Raw genomic sequence first — 19,412 nt, forward strand, 5'->3', positions numbered from 1 at the left:
TAGCTCGTGACTTAATGAGGAATGTGTAGTCATGCCTCAGCTGCATGGCGTCCCACCTGTAAAACCAGACATTATCTGTACAGAGGAAGGAAACCTCTACATACACACTGGGCCCTAAACAGGGGAATCATGTCCCTTTCCTCCATTTCTCCTCCCTCCATTATATATATTTTTTTAAATTTACAAAGAGACAAAACATCTGTTACTTTTGCATCTGGATCCCCCTTTCCATATTGGGTGTGCAAGAATTGGAGGAATGAAATAGAATCAAGTATTTTACTAAAATGGGACACTGTGTGGAGCAGTTCCTCTTATGGCCTATTATCTTTCATGGTCTGACTTGGCTGTCTAAAATGGCAACATTTCAGAGATTACTACGAGATGGTCTTCCACAACGGTTTCCAGGACAGACAGCATATGTTCATAATTTGTCCAAAAAACGATTTTAATTTCATTTATTTTTATTGTGATTTACACTTGATATTACAACCCCCCCCTCCACACACACACACACACACACACACACACACACACACACACACACACACACACACACACACACACACACACACACACACACACACACACACACACACACACACACACACACACACACACACGAGGTGGAATGTAGGTATGAATAAAGACACTGTAAACTCCACAAGTGTAGGTGAGGGGTGAAGTGGTACCTCTTGATCACTGCCATTGATCAGTGGCCTGGGGATGGAAAGGCTGTGTGCTGTTGCATTTATGAGGACTGTCGGGAGCATGTTAACAAACCACTATAAGGGGTCTCATGATAACACAGATGGACACAGGACTGTTTCAATATTGATTAACAAGCAGCAGAACTAAAGAGCAGAACAGGAGAGCGGAACAGAGAACCGGACAAAATGATTAAACAGGCTGGCATGGTGCTGAGGAAAACAAACACACCGATATTGCTGAGAGCTCAACACAGTCAGGATGCCTTGGTCAATTGAACATGACTGTTCTGTCTCATCAGAGACTGATTTATTGAATGTTCATGATATACTGTATCTGCCTTTGAAACTTTTTCTACATTCACTCTGCCTGTTTACTTCTTGTAATGGCTTACTGTAGACTGGTGTACAGTGCAGGGGATTCCAATAGCTTTGGGACTAGGATGTGAGTGGTGTTGTAGTATAATGACAGTCAAAGTGACTCCCCATAGTTTACAAGGAATTAAAATAACCATTGACCATGCAAAGCTGTGTCTCAAACGGCACACTATACTTTGGGATACCCTTGTATTTGTTGTTTGTTTTTCCTCTGGAAAAAGTTTTAAAATAGTAACTTACATTTAAACAGCCTACTGTTATAAGGCACAGTATAGTGGTGTCAATACCATCTGCACAGAAAATATTTTGAGGATTGTACTTCATACACATGTTGTCTATAAAAACATAGCACACACACATATACAGTACCAGTCAACAGTTTGGACACACCTACTCATTCAAGGGTTTTTCTTTATTTATACAGTTTTCTACATAGAATATTAGTGAATAATAGTGAAGACATCATAACTATAAAGTAACACATATGGAATCATATCGTAACCAAAAAAGTGTTAAACAAATCACAATGTATTTTATATTTGAGATTCTTCAAAGTAGCCACCCTTTGCCTTGATGACAGTTTTGCACACTCTTGGCATTTTCTCAACCAGCTTCATGAGGAATGCTTTTCCAACATTCTTGAACGAGTTTCCACATATTCTGAGCACTTGTTGGCTGCTTTTCCTTCACTCTGCGATCCAACTCATCCCAAATCATCTCATTTGGGTTGAGGTCAGGTGATTGTGGAGGCCAGGTCATCTGATGAAGCACTCCATCACTCTCCTTAGTCAAATAGCCAAAACGCTGCCTGGCGGTGTGTTTTGGGTAATTGTGCTGTTGAAAAACAAATGATAGTTCCACTAAGCGCAAACCAGTTGGGATGGCCTATCACTGTAGAATGCAGTGCTAGCCATGCTGGTTAAGTGTGCCTTGAATTTTAACTAAATCACAGACAGTGTCACCAGCAAAACACCTCCACACCATCACACCTCCTCCTCCATGCTTCACAGTGGGAACCACATATTCAGAGATAATCCATTCCCCTACTTTGCGTCTCACAAAGAAACAACGGTTGGAACCAAAAATCTCAAGATTGGACTCATCAGACCAAAGGATAGATTTCCACCGGTCTAATGTCTGTCCATTGCTCATGTTTCTTGGCCCAAGCAAGTCTCTTCTTATTATTGGTGTCCTTTTAGTAGTGGTTTCTTTGCAGCAATTTGACCATGAAGGCCTGATTCACTCAGTCTCCTCTGAAGAGTTGATGTTGAGATGTGTCTGTTACTTGAACTTTATTTGCGCTGCAAGGCTGGTGACTCTATGAACATCCTCTGCAGCAGAGGTAACTCTGGGCCTTCCTTTTCTGTGGCGGTCCTCATGAGAGAGAGTTTCGTCATTGCGCTTGATGGTTTTTGCTACTGCACTTAAAGAAATGTTCAAAGTTCTTGAAATGTTCCACATTGACTGACCTTCATGTCTTAAAGTAATGATGGACGGTCGTTTCTCTTTGCTTGAGCCGTTCTTGTTATAATATGGACTTTGTATTTTACCAAATAGGGCTATCTTCTGTATACCACCACTACCTTGAACAACACAACTGATTGGCTGAAACGCATTAAGAAGGAAAGAAATTTCACAAAGGAACTTTTCACAAGGCACACCTGTTAATTGAAATGCAGTGAAGGTGACTACCTCATGAAGCTGGTTGAGAGAATTCCCCAGAGTGTGCAAAGCTGTCATCAAGGTAAATGGTGGCTACTTCAAAGTATCTCAAATACAAAATATATTTTTATTAGTTTAACACTTTTTTGGTTACTACATGATTCCATATGTGTTGTTTCATAGTTTTGATGTATTCACTAGTATTTTATAATTTAGAAAATAGTACAAATAAAGAAAAACACTTAATAATAATATATCCCATTTAGCAGACGCTTTTGTCCAAAGCGACTTACAAGTCGGCTGGGGCCACTACTTTTACATATGGGTGGCCCCAGCGGGAATCGAACCCACGACGCTTGGCGTTGCAAGCGCCATGCTCTACCGACTGAGCCACACAGGACCCACTTGAATGAGTAGGTGTGTCCAAATTTTAGACTGGCACTATATAGTATAGCTCCTTTAACCTGTGATAATAGATGGACATTTCCCCACTATAGTATTCCTTAGTCCATGGTAATTAAATAAATAATATAGATAGACTATCTGGTATTGGATGTTCATTCTTCTGGCATAACTACCTTATGATATAACTCTAAACCAAAATGGAACACGCAGAAAATACATTTCTGAAACAACAAAATGATACCTTGTCATTGCTGTGTGCTTCTCTGTTATTCACAGGTGAAAGCTTATACTGCTATATAATTATCTATACCAACAGCTATTTTTGTGACTCACAATCCATTATTAGCGCTATCAATTGATTGTTTACCTGAGATGTTCCAAGTCTCCATTTTCAATGTTTAATTGTGATTATTATAGAGCTATTGAGCTAAATCCTTATTTCTCAAACTCGTGAGTAATTTTCAAACTATTGATTATAATAAATGATGGGTACTTTACAATGTTCTGAATTTGTGCTGTTTTGTGATGAATTGCATATTGCATAAGCATTGCATTAGTAATATGCAATGTTTTATGTCACTGTATATCTTGATGTAAAAATAAATGCTATACGTATTGAAGATCTGAAGTCAAATTGATTAAATGAACTTGTCTAAGCATCACATGTAGTGTTTGGAGTTTATTGGGGAATACAGGTTGGATATTCTAATGCTGTTTATTCACATTTTACATAGAGTAGATAGACTTGTGCCTAGATAAACCTAAGTCAATCTAATGGTCCTATTTCTTCCAGATGGGGTAAACAAAAACTGATAAATGAGGAGTTGATAGCTTGTTTATGTGAGTTTCAGCACTCCCTGTCAAAAATGATATGGTTATTGTAAGGTCTTATTTAACCAACAACTGGCAGCTCTGTACACATATGATGACTGAACTAGATGTTTTTATTTTACAAGGAGTGTTTACAGTGTTCACAGAGCCCTGCAAAACACTCAACAACATCAAGGTGCAGACATTGATTCTAAATCTTTATTACAATCCCATAAGTCACTAAATTGCTAGTTTAATTTCAAAGTGGCACAACTTATACATACAGTACCTAGTGAAAGTCTACACATCCCTTCCACAGTCTTCACATTTTTGTCCTTCAGAGCTACGCAACACATTTTCAAAGTGCAATAAATAAATAAAACATTTTCCAAATGAATAATAAAATAAAAACCTGAATGATTTTGATTGTGTATGTCTTTACACCCCAGGGTTAATACTTGGTGGAATCACTTTTTATTTGTATGTAACTGTCATTTAACTCGGCAAGTCAGTTAAGAACAAATTCTTATTTACAATGACGGCCCTCCCCGGCCAAACCCGAACGACGCTGGGCCAATTGTGCGCCGCCCTATGGGACTTCCTATCACTTCCTTTTCCTATTGTGATATAGCTTGAAATCGAACCAGGGTCTGTAGTGACGCCTCTAGCCCTGAGAGGCAGTGCCTTAGACCACTGTGCCTCTTGGGAGCCCAATGTTGGCAGCCATTACAGATGTGAATCATTTTTAATAATATTCTACCAACTCTGACAGCAACATACTGTATGTATGGGTTGTGCCGTGGCGGAGATCTTTGTGGGCTATACTCAGCCTTGTCTCAGGATGGTAAGTTGGTGGTTGAAGGTATCCCTCTAGTGGTGTGGGGGCTGTGCTTTGGCAAAGAGGGTGGGGTTATATCCTTCCTGTTTGGCCCTGTCCGGGGGTGTCCTCGGATGGGGCCACAGTGTCTCCTGACACCTCCTGTCTCAGCCTCCAGTATCTATGCAGCAGTAGTTCATGTGTCGGGGGGCTAGGATCAGTTTGTTATATCTGGAGTACTTCTCCTGTCCTATTCGGTGTCCTGTGTGAATTTAAGTGTGCTCTTTCTAATTCCCTCTTTCTCTCTATCTTTCTCTCTCTCGGAGGACCTGAGCCCTAGGACCATGCCTCAGGACTACCTGACATGATGACTCCTTGCTGTCCCCAGTCCACCTGGCCATGCTGCTGCTCCAGTTTCAACTGTTCTGCCTTATTATTATTGGACCATGCTGGTCATTTATGAACATTTGAACATCTTGGCCATGTTCTGTTATAATCTCCACCCGGCACAGCCAGAAGAGGACTGGCCACCCCACATAGCCTGGTTCCTCTCTAGGTTTCTTCCTAGGTTTTGGCCTTTCTAGGGAGTTTTTCCTAGCCACCGTGCTTCTACACCTGCATTGCTTGCTGTTTGGGGTTTTAGGCTGGGTTTCTGTACAGCACTTTGAGATATCAGCTCATGTACGAAGGGCTATGAAAATACATTTGATTTGATTTGATATGTCCATTGTTTTTTTTCTATTGCTTAAGCTCAGTAAATTTGGTTGGGAATGATTGGCACACAGCAATATTCAACCCTTGTCACTGCCTTTCAAGCAAATGTAAGTCAAGACTGAGGCTGGACAACTCAAAACCTGAGGCTGGACAACTCAAAACCTGATGGAAAGTCATTCTGGTGTGTCTTTGGCATAAAAGTGTGTGTAATTGTCTCGCTGAAGAAAATCAAAATCAAATCAAATCAAATTGTATTGGTCACATACACATGGTTAGAAGATGTTAATGCGAGTGTAGCGAAATGCTTGTGCTTCTAGTTCCGACCATGCAGTAATATCGAACGAGTAATCTAACAATTTCACAACAACTACCTTTTACACACAAGTGTAAAGGAATGAATAAGAATATGTACATGTAAATGTATGGATTTGCGATGGCAGAACAGCATAGGGAAGATGCAGTAGATGGTATATACATACGAGATGTACAGTACAGTATATACATAAGAGATGAGTAATGTAGGGTATGTAAACATTATATAAAGTGGCATTGTTTAAAGTGACTAGTGATACATTTATTACATTCAATTTTTAATTGTTAAAGTGGCTAGAGATTTGAGTCAGTATGGTGGCAACAGCTACTCAATGTTAATGATGGCTGTTTAACAGTCTAATGGCCTTGAGATAGAAGCGTTTTTTCAGTCTCTCGGTCCCTGCTTTGCTGCACCTGTACTGACCTCGCCTTCTGGATGATAGCGGGGTGAACAGGCAGTGGCTCGGGTGGTTGTTGTCCTTGATGATCTTTATGGCCTTCCTGTGACATGTATCTTCAGCCTCCTGATGTGGTCATCCTGTCTGGGTTGGCACCCCCCCTTGGGTTGTGCCATGGCGGAGATCTTTGCGGGCTATACTCAGCTTTGTCTCAGGATGGTAAGTTGGTGGTTGAAGATATCCCTCTAGTGGTGTGGGGGCTGTGCTTTGGCAAAGTGGGTGGGGTTATATCCTTCCTGTTTGGCCCTGTCCGGGGGTGTCCTCGGATGGGGCCACAGTGTCTCCTGACCCCTCCTGTCTCAGCCTCCAGTATTTATGCTGCAGTAGTTTATGTGTCGGGGGGCTGGGGTCAGTTTGTTATATCTGGAGTACTTCTCCTGTCCAATTCCGTGTCCTGTGTGAATCTAAGTGTGCGTTCTCTAATTCTCTCCTTCTCTCTCTCGGAGGACCTGAGCCCTAGGACCATGCCCCAGGACTACCTGATATGGTGACTCCTTGCTGTCCCCAGTCCACCTGGCCGTGCTGCTGCTCCAGTTTCAACTGTTCTACCTCATTATTATTCGACCATGCTGGTCATTTATGAACATTTGAACATCTTGGCCATGTTCTGTTATAATCTCCACCTGGCACAGCCGGAAGAGGACTGGCCACCCCACATAGCCTGGTTCCTCTCTAGGTTTCTTCCTAGGTTTTGGCCTTTCTAGGGAGTTTTTCCTAACCACCGTGCTTCTACACCTGCATTGCTTGCTGTTTGGGGTTTTAGGCTGGGTTTCTGTACAGCACTTTGAGATATCAGCTGTACGAAGGGCTATATAAATCATTTTGATTTGATTTGATTTGATTTGACATCGGGTGGTGTAGGTGTCCTGGAGGGCAGGTGGTTTGCCCCCAGTGATGCGTTGTACAGACCTCACTACCCTCTGGAGAGCCTTACGGTTGTGGGCGGAGCAGTTGCCGTACCAGACGGTGATACAGCCCGACAGAACACTCTCGATTTTGCATCTGTAAAGGTTTGTGAGTGTTTTTGGTGACAAGCCAAATATCTTCAGCCTCCTGAGGTTGAAGAGGCGCTGTTGCGCCTTCACCAAGCTGTCTGTGGTTGGACCATTTCAATTTGTCTGTGATGTGTACGCCGAGGAACTTAAAACTTTCCACTTTCTCCACTACTGTACCGTCGATGTGGATAGGGGGGTGCTCCCTCTGCTGTTTCCTGAAGTCCACGATAATCTCATTTGTTTTGTTGACGTTGAGTGTGATGTTATTTTCCTGACTCCACACTCCGAGGGCCCTCACCTCCTCCCTGTAGGCCGTCTCGTGGTTGTTGGTAATCAAGCCTACCACTGTAGTGTTGTCTGCAAACTTGATGATTGAGTTGGATGCGTGCATGGCCACACGGTCATGGGTGAACAGGAGAGGACTGAGAATACACCCTTGTGGGGCCCCAGTGTTGAGGATCAGCAGGGTGGAGATGTTGTTTCCTACCCTCACCACCTGGGGGCGTCCCGTCAAAAAGTCCAGGACCCAGTTGCACAGGGCAGGGTCGAGACCCAGGGTCTCGAGCTTAATGAGGAGTTTGGAGGGTACTATGGTGTTAAATGCTGAACTGTAGTTGATGAACAGCATTCTTACATAGGTATTCCTCTTGTCCTGATGGGTTAGGGCAGTGTGCAGTGTGATTGCGATTGCGTCGTCTGTGGACCTATTGGGGCAGTAAGCAAATTGGAGTGGGTCTAGGGTGTCAGGTAGGGTGGAGGTGATATGATCCTTGACTAGTCTCTCAAAGCACTTCATGATAACGGAAGTGAGTGCTACGGGGCGATAGTTGTTTAGCTCAGTTACTGTAGCTTTCTTGGGAACAGGAACAATGATGGCCCTCTTGAAGCATGTGGGAACAGCAGACTGGGATAGGGATTGATTAAATATGTCCGTAAACACACCTGCCAGCTGGTCTGCGCATTCTCTGAGGACGCAGCGAGGGATGTCATCTGGGCCGGCAGCTTTGCGAGTGTTGACACGTTTAATTGTTTTTCTCACGTTGGCTTGTCCTCAAAGTGAGCAAAGTAGTTGTTTAGTTTGTCTAGGAGCAAGACATCGGGGTCCTCAACGGGGCTGGTTTTCTTTTTGTAGTCCGTGATTGACTGTAGACCGTGCCACATACAGTGGGGCAAAAAAATACTTATTTTCCACCATAATTTGCAAATAAATTCATAAAAAATCCTACAATGTGATTTTCTGGATTTTTTTTCTCATTTTGTCTGTCATAGTTGAAGTGTACCTATGATGAAAAGTACAGGCCTCTCTCATCTTTTTAAGTGGGAGAACTTGCACAGTTGGTGGCTGACTAAATACTTTTTTGCCCCACTGTACCTCTCGTGTCTGAGCCGTTGAATTGCGACTCTACTTTGTCTCTATACTGACACTTAGCTTGTTTGATTGCCTTGCGGAGAGAATAGCTACACTTTGTATTCGGTTATGTTTCCGGTCGCCTTGCCCTGATTAAAAGCAGTGGTTCGCGGCTTTCAGTTTTGCGCGAATGCTGCCATCAATGCACAGTTTCTGGTTGGTGAAGGTTTTAATAGTCGCAGTGGGTACAACATCACCGATGCACTTGCAAATAAACTCGCTCACTGAATCAGCGTATACATCAATGTTGTTGTTCGACACTATCCAGATCATATCCCAGTCCACGTGATCGAAGCAATCTTCAAGCGTGGCATCGGACCAGCGTTGAACAGACCTGAGCGTTTCCTGTTTTAGTTTCTATCTTTAGGCTGGGAGCAACAAAATGGAGTCGTGGTCAGATTTGCCGAAAGGAGGGCGAGGGAGGGCTTTGTATGCGTCCGCGTTAAAGTTAGAGTCATAATGATCCAGAATTTTGCCAGGTAGGGTCGGTCATTCGATATGCTGATAAAATTCAGGGAGCCTTGTTTTTAGATTAGCCTTGTTGAAATCCCCAGCTACAATAAATGCAGCCTCAGGTTATGTGATTTCCAGTTTACATAGAGTCCAATGAAGTTCTATGCCAGGTTTAGGTTTTCAGAAGAATGAGGCATGTTTTCCTTAACCTTTTCACCTGGTCTTTGTTCCTTTCATATTCTTTTTTATTCTGACAAACTCCCCAGTCCCTGCCGATGACACTTAACATGATGATGCCACCATAATACTTGAAAATCCAGGGGGGTTTCATTACGAGTTGTGTGCTATTCGATTTGACAAAAAAAAATAATAATAATTTAGGCTAAATGGTTCATGCAAAGTTTTATGAAAAAAATGCATACATGTTTCCCTAAAAATGGTGCAAGGTTGGTATTCAAAATGATTCACAGCTGCCAACGGTGCTTCCACCGAGTATTAACTCTGGAGTGTGAAGACATACACAATCAAGACATCCTCATTTTGTATTTCTTAGTCATTTGGAAAATGATTTATTTTTATTTCACTTTAAAAATGTGGCATAGGTCGTGTAGATCGATAGAGGGGGGGGGGGGGGGATCATATTTAATCCCTTTTTAGATCAAATTTGAAGGCAGCAAAATGTGAAGAATGTGCAAGAGGAGTGTAGACATTCACATACCCTGTAGACAGTATACAAAAAGTAGTGAACAACAATGTAAATGCAACATGCAACAATTTCAAAGATTTTACTGAGTTTCAGTTCGTATAAGGAAATCAGTCAATTTAAATTAATTAATTCAGCCCTAATTTATGGATTTCACATGACTAGGCAGGGGTGACTCGGCAGAGCCAGGCCCAGCCAATCAGAATTAGTTTTCCCCCACAAACAGGCTTTTTTCAGCAAATACTGGGACAGGTACCGTAAGTAAACTGTGAGTAACTTAGTATGATTAAGCACACTGCGCCTTGATTACAGTAGTATGCTTTTCCGCCACATGTTTTTCTCTGATATTCTGCCTGCTACAGTAGCTATTGTTGTAGGACATTTATAACTCTCTCACATTCATCAGCAGGTGAAAGCCAGCGCTCTAGAACATCCCTTTAGTTCTAAATACAGCGAGAGGAAATGTTAAAATCAGTTTGGAGATGTCATTCCAGACCAAACAGTAGGCAGTCAGTGTGTCTGTAGGCTCAAATCCAGGGGAAGACATCCTGTTTTTCCCACAGCTAGTACGTAGTGCTGCTATATATATATATATATATGTGTGTGTGTTTTCCACTGTAGGTGGACTTTAGTATATTTACTCTTTTTTTGTTTTACAAAGACAGTATTTTCATTTCCTCTTTCTTTGTGCCTTCTGAGTTGTACGTGTTCTCTGATGCATTTCTGAGGACGTACTAGTCCTTGAAGTAAACTTGGAGTCAAGCACTGATACACTAGATATACAAAAGTATGTGGACACCCCTTCAAGTGAGTGGATTTGGATATTTCAGCCACACCTGTCGCTGACATGTTTATAAAATCGAGCACACAGCCACGTAATCTCCATAGACAAACATAGTCAGTAAAAAGGCCTTACTGAAGAGCTGGCTTTCAATTTGGTACCGTCATAGGATGCCACCTTTCAAACAAGTTCGTCAAATTTCTGCCCTGCTAGAGCTGCCCCGGTCAACTGTAAGTGCTGTTATTTTGAAGTGGAAACATCTAGGAGCAACAACAGCTCAGCCACAAAGAGGTAGGCCACACAAGCTCACAGAACGGGACCGCTGAGCGCTGAAGCGTGTAGCACGTAAAAATCATCTGTCCTCAGTTGCAACACTCACTACCGAGTTCCAAACTGCCTCTGGAAGCAACGTCAGCACAAGAACTGTTCGTCTGGAGCTTCATGAAACGGGTTTAAATGGCCGAGGAGCCTCACACAAGCCTAAGATCACCATGCGCAATGCCAAGAGTAGGCTGGAGTGGTGTAAAGCTTGCTACGTTGGACTCTGGAACAGTGGAAACGAGGTCTCTGGAGTGATGACTCTTCACCATCTGGCTGTCCGATGACGGACAAATCTGGGTTTGTGGATGCCAAGAGAACGCTACCTGCCCTAATGCTTTGTGCCAACTGTAAAGTTTGGTGGAGGAGGAGTAATGGTCTGGTACTGTTTTTCATGGTTCGGGTTAGGCCCCTTAGTTCCAGTGAAGTGAAATCTTAACACCATTGCATACAATGACATTCTAGACAATTATGTGCTTCCAACTTTGTGGCAACAGTTTATGGAAGGCCAGTGCTTAATGTGAGCTGAATCCTGCCAGAACAGGATCTCTCAGTTTTAGACAGTTTTGTTTCTGAACCCATTTGCCAGGATCCGGTACCTCTCTGGGCATGAAAAATGTTTTTTCACTGTTTGGAATGTAAAAATTATAATTAAAACAATCAGCAAATTCAAGTTGAGTCCTCCTGGCTGCCCCCTAAAAACATAATGTGAAAACGTGCCTGATAATTGATTCGTGTTGTGCTGGCCTGAGTTTATGATTTGCACAACATTGTAGCCTATATAGACCATTGCGTGGCCATTGCTGTAGTGAGAGAGAGAAGCGCACTTGTATCTCGCACAGAACTAGAACGAGATTCACTTTCTACGATCTCTCCATCTCTCTACTCTGATAGACATGAGCCTGCAACTCTCCTCTCTCCAGCGTTGCACTTCACCGTTTATTTCCTTATAGAACCGTAGCCACGCAAAGGGTTCTGGAGGTGCTGCAGCATCCATCATAAATTGAAATACATTTGCCAAAGTTATATAATTACTGCTGTCTGTTCAGAAAGAAATTAAATAATTCTGTATACTACACCAAGAGTAGGCCTACAATTTAGCCACGGATGATGACTAGTTTATTTTTTTAATTACCTAGCTGTGGATTCCGTGTAGCCCAATCAGTATATGCTGTTGTGTCTTTGGTATGCCGGATTAAGTGATATGACATGCTATTCTATAAAATAATTTCTATTAATATTGCCTGATTGAGCTAATCATGTAAATGTAATTAACGAGAGAGTCGGGCACCACAAAATAATATTTATAGAGCTGTTATCTTCCGAATAAACTCTTAAAGACCTAGTAATATTTTACATCAATAGCAGTCAATATGAATCGTCATTTTAATTCAGTCTCATCTGAAAGTTGTAAATTCTTGATTATCTGCACGAACCCTGGCTTACAAGTTGAATCAGCAATACAAAATTGGGTTTAATTATTTATTTACTAAATACCTAACTAATGACACAGTATTACACATACACATATTTAAATCATAACTTGATTACAAATGACGTCATGAAGGAAAGCGTCCCTGGTGGGCGGAACAGGAATGACAGCTGGTTACACAAAAGAAAGGGGCTGGGTTTGAGTGAAAGAGCGTGAAGACTAGGGAACAAAGGGCAAAGCTGTGCTATCATAAATACAGTATCTTATGCATTCTAAATTACCGCCCATTTGGAACAGGAAAATACAATAAATATTTACTCTGAGCTGCTCTTCGGTAGGTTGGTGGTAGATGGAAGGCCGTGTTTCCCAACCGAGTCCTTTGTCCTTTGAAGAAAGTCTCTGCTGGTAAATTGAATACGTTGTAGTAACGTCGATGTGTGGTAGACGGGATACTCTGTCTGTTTCTTCCTAACCCTCGTTTGCAGCGGCTGTTGCTAACTCAACGGATAGGAGGTATCACTTCTGTAATGAATAAGAGTTCAAAGTTCATACCATTCGCAACCAAAGCTCACGCTGATGTTGGCTTCGTTCTGTAGTTATAATCTGAACCATTCTGACATCGGACCATTGTCCCCACATCCTCGGAACAGGAGGTTATATTGTCGTCAAGGGTTTATATAGGAAGGGAGAGGAGGGCGTGTTTGAAAAGTTTTATAGCCCATGTCACTTCACAGGGGTGGGCCACTGATTGAGCAGAGCCCTATCTTATGAAAACCCATATCTCACATTTTAGAAGCTAAAATCATATTTCATCCCATTACGAATAATTTCATATTCAAACATTTCAATTGAACAACAATTCTATGTGAATCCGATAACTCTGATGTGTAGACTTTCCACTGTAGAGTTTATGTCATCTTATCATTGATGAGAATGTCTCAGATGACAACCGAACTGACATCATATTCATTAAGTCCCACCGTATATGTTCAATTGGTCGGATTACTAGAATATAGTTAATTTCTCCCCACCTTCTGATGTTCCCAGAATCTCTATGTTAACCAAGGGTTTTGCAAATGTAACATCAGTAGGGTAGAGAGAGGAAAAAAGGGGAAAGAGGTATTTATGACTGTCATAAACCTATCCCCAGGCCAACGTCATGACAATGCCTACGGTCTGGAACGCACAGCAAAAGCATCGGCCATCACCAGTGATTGAGCTGAGCATCAATGTGTGAGTCAGGGAATATGTAAAGCTTTTTAGGACTATAATTTCCTCCTCATATTGTACAATATGTGTGTCTCCCCATCTAAAATTATGTAGAATTGCATGAAAGGCACTTATAAAGGCTACATTTTCCCCAAACCCTAGGCTACAAAAAATACTCTCCATTTGTGCAATGTCTGCAAGGGCCTCTGCAATACTGCTCTATGCCAGTAAGCAAAAGCAATGATAATGCAAGCAATGCATTACTATAAAATACATATTTTTTATGCGTTCTGGTGCCTCAGAGCACCCGGGTCACTCCCCACTCGGGCTCAATTTTTGTTTCGGCATATTTCAATTTAAAAATGAAGCACTGGGGAAGGACCTTTCCTGTTTCAGCATTACAATGCCCCCATGCACAAAGCGAGGTCCATACAGAAATGGTGGCCTGCACAGAGCCCTGACCTCAACCCCATCAAATACCTTTGGAATGAATTGGAACGCCGATTGCGAGCCATGTCTAATCCACCAACATCCGTGCCCAACCTCACCAATGCTCTTCAAATCAAATCAAACTTCATTTGTCACATGCGCCAAATACAAGTATAGACTTTACCGTGAAATGCTTACTTACAAGCCCTTAACCAACAGAGCAGTTCAAGAAGAGTTAAGAAAATATTTACCAAGTCGACTAAAATCTAAAATTATAATAATAAGTAACACAATAAGAATAACAATAATGAGGCTATATACAGGGGGCGTCGGTGGGGGTGAAGTGACTATGCATAGATAAATAACAGCGAGTAGCAGCAGCGTAAAAACAAGGGAGTGGGGGTTTCAATGTAAATTGTCTAGTGGTGATTTTGTTTATTGTTCAGCAGTCTTATGGCTTGGGGGTAGAAGCTGTCGAAGAGTCTTTTGGTCCTAGACTTGACGTTCCGGTACTGCTTGCCGTGCGGTAGCAGAGAAAACAGTCTATAACTTGGGTGACTGGAGTCTCGGACAATTGTATGATATTTCCTGAATGGCAGGGACTGGGCCGTTCGCACTACCCTCTGTAGCTCCTTACAGTCAGATGCCGAGCAGTTGTCATACCAGGCAGTGATGCAACTGGTCAGGATGCTCTCGATGGTGCAGCTGTAGAACCTTTTGAGGATCTGGGTACCCATGCCAAATCTTTTCAGTCTCCTGAAGGGGAAAAGGTTTTGTCGTGCCCTCTTCACAACTGTCTTGGTATGTTTGGACCATGATAGTTAGTTGGTGATGTGGACACCAAGGAACTTGAAACTCTCAACCTGATCCACTACAGGCCCATCGATGTTAATGAGAGTCTGTTCGGCCCGCATTTTCCTGTCGTCCACGATCAGCTCCCTTGTCTTGCTCACATTGAGGGAGAGGTTGTTGTCCTGGCACCACACTGCCAGTTCTCTGACCTCCTCCATATAGGCCGCCTCGTCGTTGTCGGTGATCAGGCCTACCACTGTTGTGTTGTCTGCAAACTTAATGATGGTGTTGGAGTCGTGTTTGGCCACACAGTCATTGGTGAACAGGGAATACAGGAGTGTACCTAGTACACACCCCTGAGGGGCCTCAGTGTTAAGGATCAGCGTGACAGACGTGTTGTTGCCTACCCTTACCCTCTGGGGACGGTCCATCTGGAAGTCCAGGATCCAGTTGCAGAGGGTGGTGTTTAGTCCCAGAGTTCTTAGCTTAGTGATGAGCTACGTGGGCACTATGGTGTTGAATGCTGAGCTGTACTCAATGAACAGCATTCTCACATACAGTTGAAGTAGGAAGTTTACATACACTTAGGTTGGAGTCAAAAAAACTAATTTTCAACCACTCCCCAAATTTCTTGTAAACAAACTATAGTTTGGGCAAGTCGGTTAGGACATCTACTTTGTGCATGACACAAGTCATTTTTCCAACAATTGTTTACAGACAGATTTTTCACTTATAATTCACTGTATCAATTACAGTGGGTCAGAAGTTTACATACACTAAGTTGACTGTGCCTTTAAACAGCTTGGAAAAGTCCAGAAAATTATGTCATGGCTTTAGAAGCTTCTGATAAGCTAATTAACATAATTTGAGTCAATTGGAAGTGTACATGTGGATCTATTTCAAGGCCCACCTTTAAACTCAGTGCCTCGTTGCTTGACTTCATAGAAAAATCTAAAGAAATCAGCCAAGACCTCAGAAAAAAAATTTGTAGACCTCCACAAGTTTGGTTCATCCTTGGGAGCAATTTCCAAATGCCTGAAGGTACCAAGTTTATCTGTACAAACAATAGTTTGCAAATATAAACACCATGGGACCACACAGTCGTCATACCGCTCAGGAAGGAGACCCGTTCTGTCTCCTAGAGATGAACGTACTTTGGTGTGAACGGTGTAAATCAATCCCAGAACAACAGCAACGGACCCTGTGAAGATACTGGAGGAAACAGGTACAAAAGTATCTATATCGATAGTAAAACTAATCCTATATCGACATAACCTGAAAGGCCGCTCAGCAAGAAAGAAGCCACTGCTCCAAAACCGCCATAAAAAAGCCAGACTACGGTTTGCAACTACACATGGGGACAAAGATTGTACTTTTTTGAGAAATGTCCTCTGGTCTGATGAAACAAAAATACAACTGTTTGGCCATAATGACCATCGTTATGTTTGGAGGAAAAAGGGGGATGCTTGCAAGCCGAAGAACACCATCCCAACCGTGAAGCACGGGGGTGGCAGCATCATGTTGTGGGGGTGCTGTGCTGCAGGAGGGACTGGTGCACTTCACAAAATAGATGGCATCATGAGGGAGGAAAATTACGTGGATATATTGAAGCAACATCTCAAGGCATCAGTCAGGAAGTTGAAACTTGGATGCAAATGGTTCTTCCAAATGGACAATGACCTCAATCATACTTCCAAAGTTGTGGCAAAATGACTTAAGGGTCTTCCAAATGGATAATGACCCCAATCATACTTCCAAAGTTGTGGCAAAATGACTTAAGCACAACAAAGTCAAGGTATTGGACTGGCTATCACAAAGAGGCGGTATGTGTCTGTTGTGGCAGTATGCCATTTGGAGTGGGCCTAGGGTGTCCGGGAGGATGCTGTTAATGTGAGCCATGACCAGCCTTTCAAAGCATTTCATGGCTACCGATGTGAGTGCCATGGGGCGGTAATCATTTAGGCAGGTTACCTTCGCTACCTTGGGCACAGGGACTATGGTGGTCTGCTTGAAGCATGTAGGTATTACAGACTCAGTCAGGGAGAGGTTGAAAATTTCAGTGAAGACACTTGACAGTTGGTCCGCGCATGCTTTGAGTAAACATCCTGGTAATCCGCCTGGACCAGCGGCTTTGTGAATGTTGACCTCTTTAATGGTTTTGCTCACATCGGCTACCGAGAGTGTTATCACACAGTCATCCAGAACAGCTGGTGCTCCGGTGCATGCTTCAGTGTTGCTTGCCTCAAAGCGAGTATAAAAGGCATTTAGCCCGTCTGGTAGGCTCTTGTCACCTGGCAGCTCGCGTCTGGGTTTCCCTTTGTAGTCCGTAATAGTTTATCAAGCCCTGCCACATCCGACGAGCGTCAGAGCTGGTGTAGTATGATTCAATCTTAATCCTTTATTGACACTTTGCTAGTTTGATGGTTCGTCTGAGGGCATAGCGGGATTACTTATAAGCGTCCGGATTAGTCTCCCGCTCCTTGAAAGCGGTAGCTCTAGCCTTTAGCTCGATGCAGATGTTGCCTGTAATCCATTGCTTCTGGTTGGAATATGTACGTACAGTCACTGTGGGGACGACGTCGTCGATGCACTTATTGATGAAGCCGATGACTGAGGTGGTGTACTCCTCAATGCCATTTGGATGAATCCCAGAACAAAACAGTCCTGTAGTGTTGCATCCGCGTCATCTGACCACTTCCGTATTAAGCAAGTCACTGGTACTTCCTGCTTTAGTTTTTGCTTGTAAGCAGGAATCAGGAGGATATAATTATGGTCAGATTTGCCAAATGGAGGTTGGGGAGAGCTCTGTGTGTGGAGTAAAGATGGTCTAGAGTTTTTTTTCTCTGGTTGCACATGTGACATGCTGGTAAAAATTGGGTAAAACTGATTTAAGTTTGCCTGCATTAAAGTCCCCGGCCACTAGGAGTTCCGCTTCTGGTTGATTATTTTCTTCTTTGCTTATGACCTTATAGAGTTGGTTGAGAGCGGTCTTAGTGCCAGCTTCCTTCTGTAAAGGTAAATAGACGGCTACGAATAATATAGATGAAACTCTCTTGGTAGATAGTGTGGTCTACAGCTTATCATATGGTACTCTACCTCAGGCGAGCAATACTTCGAGACTTCTTTAATATTAGACATCGCGCACCAGCTGTTATTGACAAATAGACACACATCCCCACTCCTCGTCTTACCAGAGGTAGCGTCTCTGTTCTGCAGAGAAAATCCTGCTAGCTCTATGTTGTCCATTTCGTCGTTCAGCCATGTCTCGGTGAAACATATGTTACAGTTAATAATCTTAATCAGGTCATCAATTTTATTTTCCAATGATTGCACTTTAGAAAGAAGAACGGATGGCTGTTCACTCGCTCGGCTACGGATTCTCAGAAGGCTGCCCCAATATGCAGCCCTTTTCCTGCATCTTTTCTTCATGCAAAAGGCGTGGATCTTGGCCTGTTCCAGTGAAAGCAGGATATCCTTCTCGTTGGACTCGTCTTGTGGCTGAATGGAAGCAAGCCCCTTAGCAATGTTCCAACATCTAGTGGAAAGCCTTCCCAGAAGAGTGGAGGATGTTATGGCAGCAAAGGGGGGACCAACTCCATATTATTATGCCTATGATTTTGGAATGAGATGTTCAACGAGTATGTTTCTACATACTTTTGGTGATGTAGTGTATGTTGTGTGGTCTTCCCACTACAACTCCGTAAAGCATGCAGTTTATTAGGCTACAGATTAAATAAATGATGATGAATTTCACAGGGTAGAGAAAGTGCACTTGATTGATGAGCTTGATGCTGATTTACAATAAATATTGAGGGTCTTAGTGGCATGATGATCGATGCTTGGCTGCCAGTTGACAAATACAAATGGGTCCATAATAGGAATCTCATCATGTAGGTAGTCTATCCACACTGTCTGTAAGCTGATGGCTAGAGCAGATGTGCAAAGACCAGAGTGGGCACATTCTCTATATAAGGCTATTTGTTTTGTGACAAAATGATCAGTTGATTTGAAAATGCAATAGAAACCCATTTACTTGAATTTTTAATTCGGTGTATGAGAATTTAACTGCAAAAGTAATTTTTATGTGCATTATGTCATCACGCACAGCTTTTATCTGCATCAAGTCAATTTAATGGAAACAAATCGCTGGTGGGAAAATGCGCATATTGTTTTTATGCAGATTTTTAAAATATTCACATGAAAATCTGGAAAATAGATGGCAGGAATGGCAGGAATTAACAGCAGGAATTAACATGGCAGGAATTAACAGCCATCTACGGCAGCTAAGTGTTGACTCAAACAATTTAAGTGTAATACGTCATTGAGAACTGGGCTTGGCCTTGAGCCACAGGAACTGGCCCCTGCCACAGAAGGTTCAATGACATTAACTAAATTCAATCTTCTAATAAGAGAAACACATGGCTTCTTTGAAGTGCAGCACAGAAGCTTGACTGTAGTGCAAAATGTGGGGACCACTTCACAATGCCCTGTGCAATGTCCCCCAAGCCCTGTCCAGGGGGACCCTCCTGGCTTCCTGAGGGAAAACATAGAACAATGTGCCTCACCCCTGGGGCCCCTGGCCAGGGGCACAGAGCCGGAGGTGCCGGTGCCTGATGTGATTCCCTTGGGAGA

Source organism: Oncorhynchus masou, chromosome 5, assembly GCF_036934945.1.
Source record: "Oncorhynchus masou masou isolate Uvic2021 chromosome 5, UVic_Omas_1.1, whole genome shotgun sequence".
Lineage (NCBI taxonomy): Eukaryota > Metazoa > Chordata > Actinopteri > Salmoniformes > Salmonidae > Oncorhynchus > Oncorhynchus masou.